Here is a 14,880-nt window from a genome sequence, read left to right on the forward strand (position 1 = left end):
TCGCGTTATCCTCGCCGGGCAAACGCGATCGGGTCGATTGAAAGAGTGGAAATTAAGACGTATACTGTGAAGCCCCGACCGTAGGGCAGAGCCGATCCGATCGGACTCGCGCATTAGGAGGGACTCGTTAGGAGGATTTAACGGAAGGGCGTATGTTTCTTTTCTTCTTTAATGATCGTGTTTAGTTTCCTCCCTATGGTACGTTTTTTTTTGTTCGTTTTCTAAGCTCACAATGTATCAAATCCGCTCGAGACTGTTGATTAATTGGAAAAATAACCTATAGGCCACAGCCAAAAATCCCCGCGAGTCGAAAGCTTGATACGGATATTAATGAAGCGAGAGGCTTTTTTTAAATCCCATTTAAAATTGACCGCAATCGCGCATTTTGGGTTCGATTTAAATTTCTTTTCAATACAGTTACAGGCTTGCTTTGTGAATCTTTATTACGACCTTTTTCTGGTTCGACGCTAACGGGACGGCATTAACACGAAATCGATTAATAGACACACTCAGCGCACATGGTTTCGCTACAGTTTCATCCCGTTTCTTCGAATGGGGCAGACACCTGCTGGGCCAACAGCCAACAACAGCAGTAGATAGTGCAAAACGAATCGGAAACGTATCGAAAGAATTTCACACCACGCGCAAGCATCGCGAAAGAACAAAAGACTTCAACGCGGCCCCCCAACGAACTCGGTAAGCGACGAACCCCAACCGTCGTCGCGATGTCATTTGCGCGCTTTTGCGCTCAGCGACACTTGAAAGACAAATACATTAGCAGTTAATAGGGGCAAGGGGAGGGGCTTTTTGGGAATTGGTTTTTAGGGAGGTGTGACGTTAGAAATGCGGTTTGCGGTCACCACCCGCTTCTAACTCGCTCTAGAAGAAGTGTGGTGAGAACGCCACTGACAGGTGCCTCACCCGCAGGTTAACGGCTTACGGCCAAACATACCCTAGCTGCGGTGCTTCCCATCCAGAATGGGATGTCCCCCACTGCCTACCATCATTAGCGCACTGTTCCCTTCCCAAAGAGACCATTAATATTACAGTTAGAGGGCAAATAGCAATGGGAAGGCAGTGTGTCCTTAACTGCCACAAAACCTAGCACCAGTTGACACAGTGGAGTGATTTTTTGGAGTTTTATTTTCGTCGTTCCGTCAGGTTTCATTCTCGCCTGCAGTACCTAACCCGCAGAAAATTCAATTTACGTTTTCATAACCCCATTACGGTGGACAGCATTATTTTTTACAACCATTCTTACTGCGCCCGTTCTCCATCACACCGTTTCTAGTGGAAGCAACGAAAATATTCCAGAGAAAGGGCGCAATAATAACAAAAAAGAGACGAACGGATAATGGAGCAAAGATCCAGCCGCGAGACACTTGAGTGTGATAATAATTTACGAGTGAGATAAATCACTTTTGCCCGGCTAATTTTTTGGACCGCAAATCGACGCTTTGGAGTCGCTTGCACGCATGCCCACGGTGCGGAATAATGTCCGTGAGAAACTCATCATCAACCTGTTCGGGCGGGCACCGGTCCACCGTCACCATGAGCACAGTGACGACGGGTACGCTGACGATGAAGATATGTATATAAATAAGGAAAGGCAATCTCCGTTCGAAGCATTTCCGCATCCATTTCGAACCGGCCAGTCCCCGATAGACGGGGTCAGCAGTCGGGGTCAACCCGACAGTTCGCTTCCTTTCAAACTCAGCATGCGTTCCACGATGATGATGGTGGCGTCAAACGCCGGCTGGGCAGGGAACCTTAGAAGCGGCGCTCGTCTTGGCCGATTGGAAGAGAAAGTGCACCGCCACCAAGTGCACCGAAGTCTGCACAGCGATCGTACCCGCGATTGGCTTTCACCGCGGTGTGCTTGCGTGTGAGTTACTACTTCTAGAGTGCGCTTCTTGCGTGTGATAGCGTGCAGCAAGCTGGCAAACGAACCTCCTTGTCCTCCGTAGAAAGAACTTTAGGGGAAATGGTGCCACCATTGCCGGGAAGATCACGCAAATAATAATTTACCAGCCGTCCAGGTAACGAAAATCCTATTCCACTTCCTCGGTGACTTGTTTTCCCGCCACATTTGCGATATAGCGAGCATAAAATGAGGGCACGCGAAGGAAGCATTGAACGAAGCCGGTTGCTTAAAATATGCAACAAAGCGCACCTGCGCTTATCACTTTCTCAACAAGCAAAAGCGATTAGAAGCAACGGGGTAAAGAGGCTAGCACTCAATAAATTGTCACCCATAAATTAGCGCGCGCGCGCGTGTTCAGTCAATCTTGCACGGCCGGTTAGGGGGCACGATTATTGAAAAGAAGAAAAGAAAAAAAGGCACACGATGCGAGAAGCGTTTGCTATAAATTTAATTTCACTTATGGTGATTTTCATAATTCGCTCGATTGATCAGTTTGTTAACAGGCTCAGTCCGTGCGAATAATCAGAAGCAAAAACACTCACAGACACACACACATACACACTACAGAGGTAAGAGTGTGGCATGTTTACAAGCTGGCGCAAGGGGTAAATTTATGAAACAAAATATGTAAATGAGTTGAATCGTGCACCGGACCACGGTTCGATGGGCTTGTTGTCTGTTTAAGTCTATTCGTGATCGGCGAGGTTCGTCGCCTCCTTCCCAGCGCTTCATTTATTGGGCTTCCACGTCCTTTTCCCCACCAACCCCGGTCGGCACGAGCCAGGAGCGGATGCTTGGGTTGTCAAATTGCTCCGGCTGGTCATTAACATCTACCAGCGTGCAATGCGTGCTAGGTGCGCTGGGATAAAATTAGAAGCACAGCTCACCTGTGCCAAACAGCGTCGAACATTAAGAAAAGGGAAAGCTTTCACCGTACGACAAATGCTGGCACCGCGATGAATGGTAAAGGGGTGAGAGAAAAAAAAGAACATTACCGGAATTTTAGCATCCACAAGCGAGAAGAAAGGCGAGGGTGAGCGCGCGCGCGCGCTTGTGTGGCAAATATTTTATTTCCCGCCGCACGTCATGTTCGTCTCCTACTCCACAGCAAGTGAAAAGACATCGGCGATCAGTTAGGGAGGCTGCGCAACAGAAGTTCATGCGCAGAGTTCAACCTGCTCGCATCGTACGTAAAGCACACAGCACACACAGCGTCCCGGAACGGCACACCAAAAACACGCGCGCTCGCACGCCATGCTGTTTGACATGTTTGACGGTGGACTGTGCGCTGGGACGCTCGTACATCTTTGGCCCGCTATTGAGGTCATCGTGTGTGGGGTGACTATCTGTGACTGTGGATGGGATGCGCGCGTAGGCTGGTACTGCGGTATTCCAGCACCCTCTCGCTCTCTCTCTCTCTCTATCACTATCATTGCCAGGTGAATCCGACGGCCACAGTTTGACTTGTGGCCCGATTTGGCGTGGCGTTTCGTAAATCTTCGATTTTTTTTTTGCCTCTCCTGGTCGATCACTGGCAGAAGACTTTCTTCGGCGACAATCGAGCGATGGGAAGGCTATGGATTTGGGGGATTGTCGCACCGGTGGGTAATTTCTAATTTATATCCCCCCATCGATTTGCTGCCTACGGGTCATCTACGGTTTCGGGCGCGGTTCGGTGCACGATTTGGCATTTCTGCTTCCCCCTTTACCCCCAACAACCACTCTCTTCCAACCGATAATCGATGGCCCTGTCACGAGCAATTATCGCGTTTTTGAGGACATTCAGCCGTTTTTTTTTTCTTCAAATTAATTTGACAAATTTATTTACCCATCATTTTGCTTGATTTGAATATTAATGCAGGTCAAGCTGTTTCATGAAAACGATGCGATTGGAAGAAAAAAACTTGAAAAACAAATAATTTCAATAAAATTATGGCAAAATATTCACGCTGATGATTTCGAAATTCACATGATTTATGGATATTGGGTAACAAGAAAAGTAAACATTCAAATTAATCGTGTTTGCTCTGAGTTAAGAGTTTGAAATGAAAGTTTGTTCGATTTGAGGTTGACCAAAATTTGGAAATGAAACGGATAACATGGTTTGACTAAAATTAGCTCAGATAGCAATGTTAACTTAAGACTTCGAGAAGGTTCGCTAAACAAATCATAATTCCACTGAATTATCAACCAGAAAAAAAGATTTCAATTATTGCAAAATAAATTAATCTAGCTTCCGCATGTTCTTCTTCCATAAGTTTGCCGAAAAAAACAGAAACAAACACTATAAGTCAAGGTCCACTGTAAGTTACCAAAAGAAACGATTTAATTCAATCAGCTAAAAATTAGCTCCAGCAACAAGTTAATTAGCTTTGGCAGGCAAACAATCGGCCAAGCCACTTCTTGCCGTCCCGGCACACAAGCACGCATGCGAGCTTTGTAGACTTTTAGAAGGTTATAATTAAATACAGCCGCTCTAAATCATGATGCCGCCTATGGGGGCCACAATAGTGAGATCCCTCCTGCTTGTCTTGCCGATCGATTCACCAACCTCCAAACTCATTAGAACGAGAGCTAAATCGATCACGAACCACGTCGAACAATGACGATCAAGAGTGGATCAAAAGTTGATAGAAAAAGTTGTTCACTTACGGCACTAGCAAAGAAGACATCCCATGCCCCCACCCCCCTGTCCCACCTCTATTGAGAATACCGTTAACGGCAAAGTGATTCTATCGTCACTCGCGGGGCCAACGCGAGCAAACAAAACGGACCTCGCGTCACACAATAGCTTCCAACTTTAGAAGCCGCTAGCCGCGAACAACCCGTCCGACCCGTTCGGTGTGTGGTTTTCCTTCTCCCGAACAGTTCCGTGCAGTTTCAGGCTAAATGCTTCCCGGGTGCCGTTCCCGCTTGGTGGTGGACACTGGCGGACAAGTGAGCGTTCGGATCGGTTTTGCAAAATGACCATTGGCGCTCAATTTCTACTGCGAGGCTTCACAGCTGTACAGTAGGTGCGATGCGGTATGTACCGTTCTTAGTTGTACCTCCTCCCAAAATCCCTTCGAAGCTTCGTAGCCACCAATCGAACCGATCGGGAATAATAAAAGCGTAGCGCTTCTATCGACTACTTTCCACCGGCGTGACCGGCGCAGCGTCCGTGGAGTGCGGATTAGAAGTAGGTACGGCTTTATTTAATTCCTTCCTGGGAAACACCCCGAAGAAATCCCTCCTGCGATCTCAGCATCAATAGCGAACCGATCGGAAGGTTTGGAAAGGGGGGTATACCAGAACGTTACACACCGTCGCGTACTGCCACTAATGGAATATCGCATCTCGATCGTAATCTTGCCAGCGCGTTCCCCTTTCCTGAAGCGCGAGGCAAACAATATGAACATAAAACGGTAATTTAAAGAAGCTGGTTAACAAAAAAAAACCCTTTTCTAGCGTTGGAGAACTGTTACACTGCTTTTGATACTTCCCAAACGCTCCGTGGCCGAGGGAAGCGAGAGAAGGATGATCTGTTCCGATCGACTGACGAATCGCGATTGTCCGCGGAGACAAAAGCATCCCCCTGCGGAACCCATCGGGGCAAGGGAATAGGGAAGAACCACTCCACTGTACCTCCCCTTCCCACCGGGACGGATGCACTTAACCAGAACTAATCCAATTTCCGCGGTATTGTTTGTATCCCCGCCAACTGCCCAGCAACCGCACAGCACAACAAATCAGGGTTTGGAAAGATCATAATCCCTTCCCTACGCGCGAGCATTATGCTTCATGCTTCTTTTTCTATTCGGGGTGGTTTACCATCCGTTTACCACCGAGTGCCAAATGTTATTGCCTTGCGTTCACCGGAGCAGCAGCACGGTTGCGAGCGCGCGCGTGCGTGTTTCGAATGCAAATCGAATTGAGTGAACAAAATGATGAAGAAAAGAAAAAAAAAGATTATTACATAATAAGAATCGGAGCAGCAGCACCGTACGGACGATCTTCACTGGAGCGGGAAAGAGTAGCTTCAAGGAGGGCGGGAAAAGAAGGTGGAAATTGATTTGTTCTTCATCGATGATGGTCACAACCGCAGCAAAACTTGACTCAAAACATCCTCCTATTACGCTTATTATTGCCTTCCCCCCGCTGAGTGGAAAGTTTATGGGGATGATTACCCCCAAAAATGTACCCCACACACAAACACATACACACATGCATGCACACACCAGCAGCGAGGGAACCTTCATCGATTCCGGCGATCAAGATTTCATCCACTTGACAATAATGTTAATTAAATCATTAAAAGACTTGCGTGGCGTCACCAGCGACGAACCCCTGCGCTCACAGCGGCAAGAAAGAAAAGGCCTCACTTCCTGGCGACAGCAAGCTGTGCCATCCACCTAGGACGGCGTCATCGTCGTCGTACATCGTCGTGCCACACGCGCGGAGGGTCGGGGAGCCTACAGTCCGGACGCATGTTAAACATACATTCTGATTCTCCCACGATTGTTTGATCGTGTTGGCGTGTGTTTTTTTTTTCTGTTTGAAGCTTAAAAAACAACAAGAAACGAACGATCTTTCTCGATCGCTTTCATTCCTTCGCTGGCTTTAAGAAGGAGCGTGTCTGCCCTTCTGCCGGCTACCGCGGGCGGCATGTTGTACCATTATTCCACCCTTTAGCTCATTATTCTTCCGTTTCCCGGCGCGTCGCGCCCTTTCGAATCGTAATGCTGGCCCCATCACTTTTTCCGGTCCGGCGGCTAGCAGGAAGACGACACTAACCGCTCGTTTTGGGCGTTCGGGCATGATATCCCACACATTAGTTTGGGCGTGCTTTGCAGGTCTTTGTGTGCTTTCCATGCGAAATCCCTGCAAACGAACCCCGTGTGCGTTTTGATACGAGGCGCCAAACGAAAATCTTGGGCTCATCTTTTGCCTTCCTCGGATCCTGCGTGCGCGCGCAAAGAAGCATAATAATAACGAGTAGCAGTAGCAGCAGCAGTAGCGAAAGAACAAAGCAAACTCCCTGCCTGACTGCTCCAAAAAGGGTAAAGATGAAGATCTAAAAGTTAAGCATATATAAAGGTGCCCTCAGGCCCAGGGCCCTGAGTCCTCTTGCCCGCAGCAAATGTCGCCGTGTGCGCACTGCGGGCTGCTAAAGCTCGGGCAGATAAAATGGAGAAGTAAATTCTAATTAATGAACCACGCAGCAAACAAAAACGTAATGTCGAACAACGCTCGACAGCGAGATAAATCAAAGGCGACATACGACAGCGAGGACGGGAACAAAACTTCTGTGCACATGCCGACCGAAAGGCACAAACCAATGTCGGTTCGATGATCGTCCCCAAAAAGATCATCCTGGGTACTGTGTGTGTGTATATAAAGCTCAAGGGTGGAACATAATCACAAGATTTCGAGCACGAAACCCGACGGGAGCAAAATACGGAAGAGGCGAATAGGAATGAGTGATTTAGTGGCGTTGAAGAGGAAAATGATGGTGAGCATTTGGCTTCTCCTTCGTTCACCGTTGGCATTTCCGCACCCGCCAACATGTGCCCCCAAAAACGGCCAGGCGAGGCGAGGCGAGAAATCAAGCGCGAGTACCAACCAACCAACACGACCGCCGACTTTGGTAATCATCATTTGCTCACACTCTCTTCACCGGTGTAGCACATTAGATTTAATTTTATTAACATTTTGCCCTCCTTGCGACCGGCGTACAGCATCATTGCAGGCGCCCACTGGACTAACGGTTAGAACGGGGTAAGTGCGCCCGCAGATGGATTTGAAGATTATTACGATTATCAATCACACATCTCACACGCATCGGGAAGAATAGGTGAAGAGGTGGAATGTGGCTAGAGGGAACACGGTTGGCTTTGGCTACGTACTTCATGTAGAACACATCTTAACACCTTCCTGCCTTACCAGCGAGGGAAGAGGGCAGAAAAAATAAACGATCGAATCAGAAGTTGGTAGTACCTCGAGTGGGCGCTGGCACCCACAAATCAACCATATGCTTCTGGTGATTCTTTTGGTATGGCGAGGAAAATAACACAAACACCAACCATCACCACCACCACCACAAAAACATATGCGAGACGCGAACGGGGAAAAAACCAACATACTTTTGCGCAATTAAGCGTTTATTCACATAGATCGGAAAGCAAACGATCGACGCGCGGAGAGCGGCACGCTCGCTCGCAGGTGCAAATGGTTGTGCTGGTGCTGCCCCATCGAACAAAAATCGACTAATCTTTACAGCCCGTACGCTTCCAAAGCGATATAATGGTGTGCGCGATTAGCGCGAAACTTCCCGGGCCCTGCCGCTCTACCCGCCTCCCCTAACGCAAATGATTCACCTATCGATGAGTGTTCATCTTAACGCACGGAGGCATCAACACGGGGCCACTCGATCATTCGGCCCCTTGGCAAAGTTACCAAATCCACACACACGTGGGGTAAGAAAAGGGTGCTTATGTTGTGCTCGATGATGGTTTTGCACATACGCCCGGCTAGCCCCGGTCCACTTTTGCTTTGAAGATAAACTTATCAGTTCATTAAATAAAAATGCCTCAACCTCCGGGTCGCACAGTACAAAGGGGCGGAGACCCCGTTTGGTCATCAGACAAATGGACAAACGTTTTATGAGCAGGGAGAGGGCCGAGAACATTAGTTCGAGAGAATCGGACGTGTACATGTGAAAACCGAACGGGGTTTTGCGATGGAGTTTACAAGCGGCTGTATTGAAAGATGACTAAGAAGTGAAAAACGAGGTTCGTCACTTGTGCAATCGTTCAAGTTGTTAATGCTTCGGCTGGAATGTTATACAGAGCGCTGAATACGTTTTCAGCCTGCTTGTGTGTGTTTGTGTGTGTAAGTGTCGTTAGGCGGCGGCATTTGAGTCCTCGCCAAGCCAATAAATAGGTAAATAAACTCTTAATTACCACTCGAAACTTGAGAACCATCCGTCTTCAGTGGTCGAAAAATGGAAGAAAAAAAGGGAAACACGGATGACCGCTTCCAAACTGCGGTCAAATATTGCGGCTGTTTAGAACCCCAGTCTTGCCCCCTCCTTCGTTCTTGAAGCATGCGAAAGAAAAGATCGATCGATCCGATTGATCGACAGCACGGCCGCTAGATCGAACCCGGTCGATTGTTTGCGGCCCTGTCAAACAGCGCTGCCCGAACACAAATGAGCAGAATTTTAAGTGTTCTATTCTGCGCCGCGCGGTCAAAGTAACGGGATAAAAGTGTGTTGTTCTTGTTGTTGTTTTTTTTGGCAAGAAAGGTGCGAAATTATGCCTTATCTTCTAGGCGTTCTAGGAATCGATCGAACCCAGCGTTTAGCGAATCCCACACGCGTGTACCGTTGGATGGGAAGATGAGCAGATGGGATGGGAGTTTAGAATAGAATTTCTTCTTCCCAATCAAAATCGAAGGCAAGGGAAGCAAAAAACAAGCCGTTGAGGCATAAAACATAATCTGAGGGCAGATTTGAGGGTGGTACACGACCTGCTATGGGTTCTTAGGTTGCCACATTGATCAAACATTTTCATGGCTCAGGCATTAACTTTGATTTTGATTGTGTTTAGGTTCAAGCTTTGCCGTACCAAAAAATCCCATCAGAACTCCATTGACAGCATGCGCCACTCCTAGTACAACTTGGCTGCATCAAACAAAAAAACGATCGCCGTGTTCGTATGTCCCTTTGCAAGGGACGCACCCAGCACCCGAAAGGACATTAACCTAGCACGCGCTGCCGATCACGATCACGAATAGGAAGAGTGTGAAAGAGGGGTGGTGAAGAAAACCGACCAGTCATTCTGTGTGATTTTCCATCAATCCGTCGCCGTCGACAGCGATGACGCGCTCGAAGGGTGTGCGGTGCTGCGTTAATGTTTCAATTTCAATCACAGCATGAAGGAAATGCCATGGGCCCATCAACAACAACAACACCAACAAGCCCAACAATCCTCCACAAGAACGCGCATAAAACCGCCGTTCCACTACAGCATGACTGCTCCGGGAAAACGAAATGCCAACCACACAAATTCCAAGCCCCCGAGGGAAGGCCCTCGATTGGGCCGAGAAAAGGCAATCTTTCGCTCGTTCGTTCTATTTTATCAGCAGTGAAATCAAACCAAAAAAATAAAAAAATAAAAAAGGCCGAAACGAGAACGCGCGTCAAACACAGCTGGGTGAAGCGGAATTCTAAGCGCGCATCTTCCCACACAAATATACACAAAAACAGAACGAAAAAAGACAACCTTCCGTTTCGTTAATGTTGTGTGTTTCATCCCTTCCCTAGTGGAATTGCGCGCCCCATTTTGCCGCGTCCGCAGTGCGGGCCATTCAGTGTCTTCCGTCTGGTCATTTCCATCGCTTTCTGAGGTGTCCCCACCTTCGTTCCGCGCTCATTTTCGGTCACATAATACAAGCAGTTAGCTGCTGTGCTGTGTTGCCCCCGCCGTGTAACGTGCATTTGCTTTTAAGCTGCAGTGCGCTAATGCGTCCGCCACTGCTCGGTCAGAATCCGCTTTCAGATCTTATTTCAACCCTATTCCGTTGTACGCTGGACCTGTAGAAGGGAGGGGTGGGGGGCTCTAAAACCACTTGCCAGAAGCTAGCAAAGCGACAACCGCACACACACACACAGCATGGTATTTGCTTTAGTTGTGTTTCGGCTTTCCCGAACCGCTGTTGTTGCTTGGCCTGCCGGTAATGTTAACATAAAATTTTATGAGTTTATTGTGTTTGCGCAGGGGACCCGGGAAACCTGATCCTCGAAAACTCGACCCAATCGGCTTCGGACCACAGTGTTACACAGTGCTCCAACACTGTTACCCCTTTGGCCACAGCTAGAATTTCCCAACGGGTTTTTTTTTGTGTTGCTGTTACGTTTTGGTCGTTTGCAAAGAGCAGCCGAGGGCGCGAGGAGAGTGTATATGTGTTACTTGTTTCAATTAACATTCTTACACCACACGGGACCCCGGCACTGGGAACACTCATTATGCGGAACCGCAGGACAACTCGGGACACGCAGTTTTGCTAATCCCGCGTGCGCATCGAATATGCGCATCGACTGCAAGGCGTAGGTATGCAAAAGTAAGCGACAAAAATCAGCTGATTGAAAAATAATTGGATGTGAAAGGTTCGCTGCCAAATAAAGGATGCTGGTTGGATTGGTTGCGGATTGGATGCATGATAGTACCAAAAACCGTACAGTTAACCATACCATCTGTACGGCACTCTACAGAAGGTCTTTTTCTTCTTCCAGGAATGCTTCCATTCTTCTGTACGTTCTAGCACCGCCCGAAGGGCACACAAGGTGTAACAAAACAAAAGGAAATTGTTTGATTTTAGAGAGGGCCGGGCCGGGAAAACAGCACACTCCAAATCAAGTGATCAGAGCCGAGCTAACAACGATCGGCTTTAACTTTGGGAAAACCGAAACCGGCGAACCAGCACACTACTGTGCCTTTCGAATGGTTTGTTTGGGTTTATATGTACAAGCTGTGCATATAAACAAACCCAACGCAGCGAGTGCGATTCAATCTTGGCTCAACGGCTCAACTCTCACAACGTGCCGCTGGACGGGATGGGGTAGGAATTAACGGAATTTTGTTTTGAAATCCTTGATGTGAAGATTAAGTGTGGATGCCGTTCTGCGGTGGGAATGGAATGTGCTTCGCAGATTCCAATATTGATATGGAGTGCATTTTTATTAGCAAGTGAAGCGTTAATTGGATGTGCTGTAGTTTGTTTGATTGTTCGTTTGCATACGGCGATGCTGCAACTGCACCAAAGGGAACCCCTTGTGTCTTTGAGGCTTTATTTTTGCATCATGCATCAAAGTTTAAATTGATGCTTGTAGTAGAATAGGGCTTTGTTGTTCAAAATGGATTAAATTTCACATTAAAAAAAAAGCTTAAAAATCAAAATTCTAGCTTGAAAAGCGCTTAAAAAGCTACCAAAAGCAGAACCACAGAGGATCTGCCGTAATCCGTAGCTGCAGCAACAATGTGGCCCACAAAAGAGACGTTGGTGTTGCCATCTTTCCCGTCCCTGTTTAGAGCGGCTAAGAACGTTATGTAGATGAATATTCAACAACACACTGAAAACCTGCGCGCGTCCGATCGTGCACAACACAAGATGATGACAATCAGGGATCGTTTACCGTTTGTAGCAGCGGCACTGCAACTCTGTCTGCTCCTTTTCCGAATCCGAAACCCTCCCAAAACCCAAAAAAGCGACCAAGCGCGCGTGTGTATCGATTTCAGAATGGTGTTTGAAGAGCATTCGGCTTCCCCTTTCAACCCAACTCAGGTCCCGCGACGGCGGCGGCCGCCTTTTTTTTTATTGTCCATGTCGTGTTCGATAGAGGAAAACGCTTCAACTAAGATGTCTTCAGATGGATGTGTGTGTGTGTGTGTTTTTTTTCGGGGGAACTAAGCCTTGTTTTGGACTTCTGCTTCTGCTGTGTGCATCTTCCCGCCGCTGGACGGACCGGACAGTATGCACAGTAGCCGCTCTCTCCGTCCTCGCCACACCACAAAATGCCAGACTTCTGAGCGGGTTGTTCCATTCCCGCCCGGTCACTTGATTGATGGCAAACGCCCGTACGCGAACGCAGGAATAGAATGCGAACAAACCCCGTGACAGCGGAAGATGAGAACGCGTCGACAGCGGGCCAATCCCCACGCAGCCAGCTGGTGCGGAAACAAATCAAAGCAGCGGCCACCGGTTTGACTGTGGGCCTTCCTTCCTTCCCCCAAGCGATATGGGTGGCCATTGGTTTGAAATGTGTGTGCGTGTTGTTTTATGATATTGGTAGAAACTTTGGAAAGCGACATCAGATTTGGGAAGTGATGATTTTGGGAAGATTTGAACATTCAAAACACGCCTCCGGTCCTGTACCGGCGGAGCCCCCGAGACACGGGATGATCGCTCCGAAACGTGAACGAGGGCAGATGAGAAATTTCGAATGGGAAACAAAATTTAAATAAATAATTCTGATAGCTTTCTGATAGGACTTTCCTCCGCGCTTGCATGCTGCTGATGATGATTAGATTCCAGCGGGACAGCTTTTTTGTCTTGTTCGTATCACAATAACAAACCCACACACCACCGTCGTCATCGTGCTGATGTCGTGGTTGTCGTATAAAAGAAAAGCATGTAAAATTCCGGAACACTTCAGCGCGGACAGCGCGGATTAGAAATCAAACACCCCCGGGGGGGAAGATACACGATAAGAAAAGCACAGTAGAAATGTGTGTCCTCCCCTCGTACCCCCCCGTATTCGAAGCAGGTTCTCGTGGGAGCAGAAAAGCGATCGATGCGGCTTATACAAATTGGAAACAATCAATTAATTACCTCGCCGGAAAGTGTTCCGCTTTAATCCGGCCGCATTAGTGTAACTGCAGCAAACGGTTTTGGTGGCCGCCGCAGAAGGCAAACTCCAATCCAATTAGCTGCGAAAGGTTCGGGCTGGAATGTTTGGAAGCGTATGATGACCGCAGGCCGGGGACACAACATGAAATTGCACTTAATCCAATTTGTCACGTACACTCACACACAAGTAAGACGAAAGAACACAGTTGGCACACGGGAATACTCTTGCACGGGATTATTCTGTTTTGCGATGGTGCAAAATGGGATTTGAAAAAAAAAAAAACACAAATTACACAATTCACACCACAACCACACATACACCCACACACATTTTTAACAAGTCGCACTTGTAACGCGGAGGAACATGTTGCACACCAAACACATTTCGGTGGTGCAGCAATGCTGGAATGCTTTTAGCCGGAGTATTCGGCAAACTTGTTTAACGACGTTTGAAAATGATCAATGAATGTAACGGCGGACACTTGATTAAAATTCTTGCTGACACACACACACAGCAACACACCGAACAGAATGCGATACTCCCTTCCTGGGGCACGCGTGGGTAGGGCTGGAGCTGGTCGGTGTTCTTTGAAGAACATTGCAGTTGCCTCTTTGAACGCTTTATAACAAACACTTTACACACACTCACACAGGCGTATAAACACATACATTTTTTTTAAAGCAGCACGATCATCACTTAGCAGATCTTTCCAAAGCCGACCTGTTCTGTGCGCGCATTGAAGTTACCCGATCTTTGCGGGAAGCAGGAGAAATGTGTCACTTTCTTCGCGTGTTGGCACGCAGTCGTTGACACACTTCCAGCTCTGGAGAGAGCGACTTGAGTGATGCTGAGTCGTTGATCCCTTCTGGAGGCTTTTCTATGCGCAATAATGCTAACTAACTGCAGAGATAATGCATTTTTATAAAAAATACCCTTCTTTTTGTCTAACAATTATTACCACAAACACATGCAAACAGTTGGGTTATAAACTCTTTAAAAAAAACCTTAAAACTAAACTTCACGATGATCAACTGCACACGTGCAACACGCACAACCGAACAAGTGTTGCGACCGAACAGCTGCACCCCAACCGCCAGCAGTAAAGCCTTTCAATAATTAGAAGAGAACGCACAAATACGATATCCTACCCGTAGGGAACTTTGAAATCTGCTCCGATCCTCTGCACCTGTCACTCGGGTTGCACATGAACACATGCACACACACAAACACAGACGCTGTCGTCACGATCGGTCGACCCTTTTCTCAAGTAACAAAACACGCATCCAACCCGGGTCGTTGGTGCGTCAGCCCTCCCCACTCGAAAGCATATATACGTAATGCCGCTGTTCGTGGTCGAGAAAACGCGCTGCCCCGTAGCGAGACGACGATGCACAACGTACCGTGGTTTAAGCTCGACTGCCGTGGCTGCATTCAGCGAAACCTGCAAACCAGACCAGGCCACCGAAAAGACTCCAACACCAACACAGACAATGAAACCTCCCTTCGCGTTTGGTTGTATGTGCGCGCCAACCCCTTTGCAGACACCCCCTGGGCACGGCAGCATAGA

At 47.9% G+C, this 14,880-nt stretch overlaps 1 protein-coding gene across 1 annotated transcript in view; it reads right to left on the reverse strand.

Annotated features, from left to right (window-relative positions):
• The window catches only part of LOC1273658 (cadherin-99C), a 149,284-nt gene extending 134,547 nt beyond the window's left edge, over window positions 1–14,737 (reverse strand). The window contains exon 1 of the mRNA XM_061648032.1: window positions 14,462–14,737. The gene's annotated coding sequence lies outside the window, so the exon portion shown is untranslated. The remainder of the gene's footprint in view (window positions 1–14,461) is intronic.
• Window positions 14,738–14,880: the final 143 nt, after the last annotated feature.

This window comes from Anopheles gambiae, chromosome 2 (genome assembly GCF_943734735.2).
Source record: "Anopheles gambiae chromosome 2, idAnoGambNW_F1_1, whole genome shotgun sequence".
Taxonomy (NCBI): Eukaryota; Metazoa; Arthropoda; class Insecta; order Diptera; family Culicidae; genus Anopheles; species Anopheles gambiae.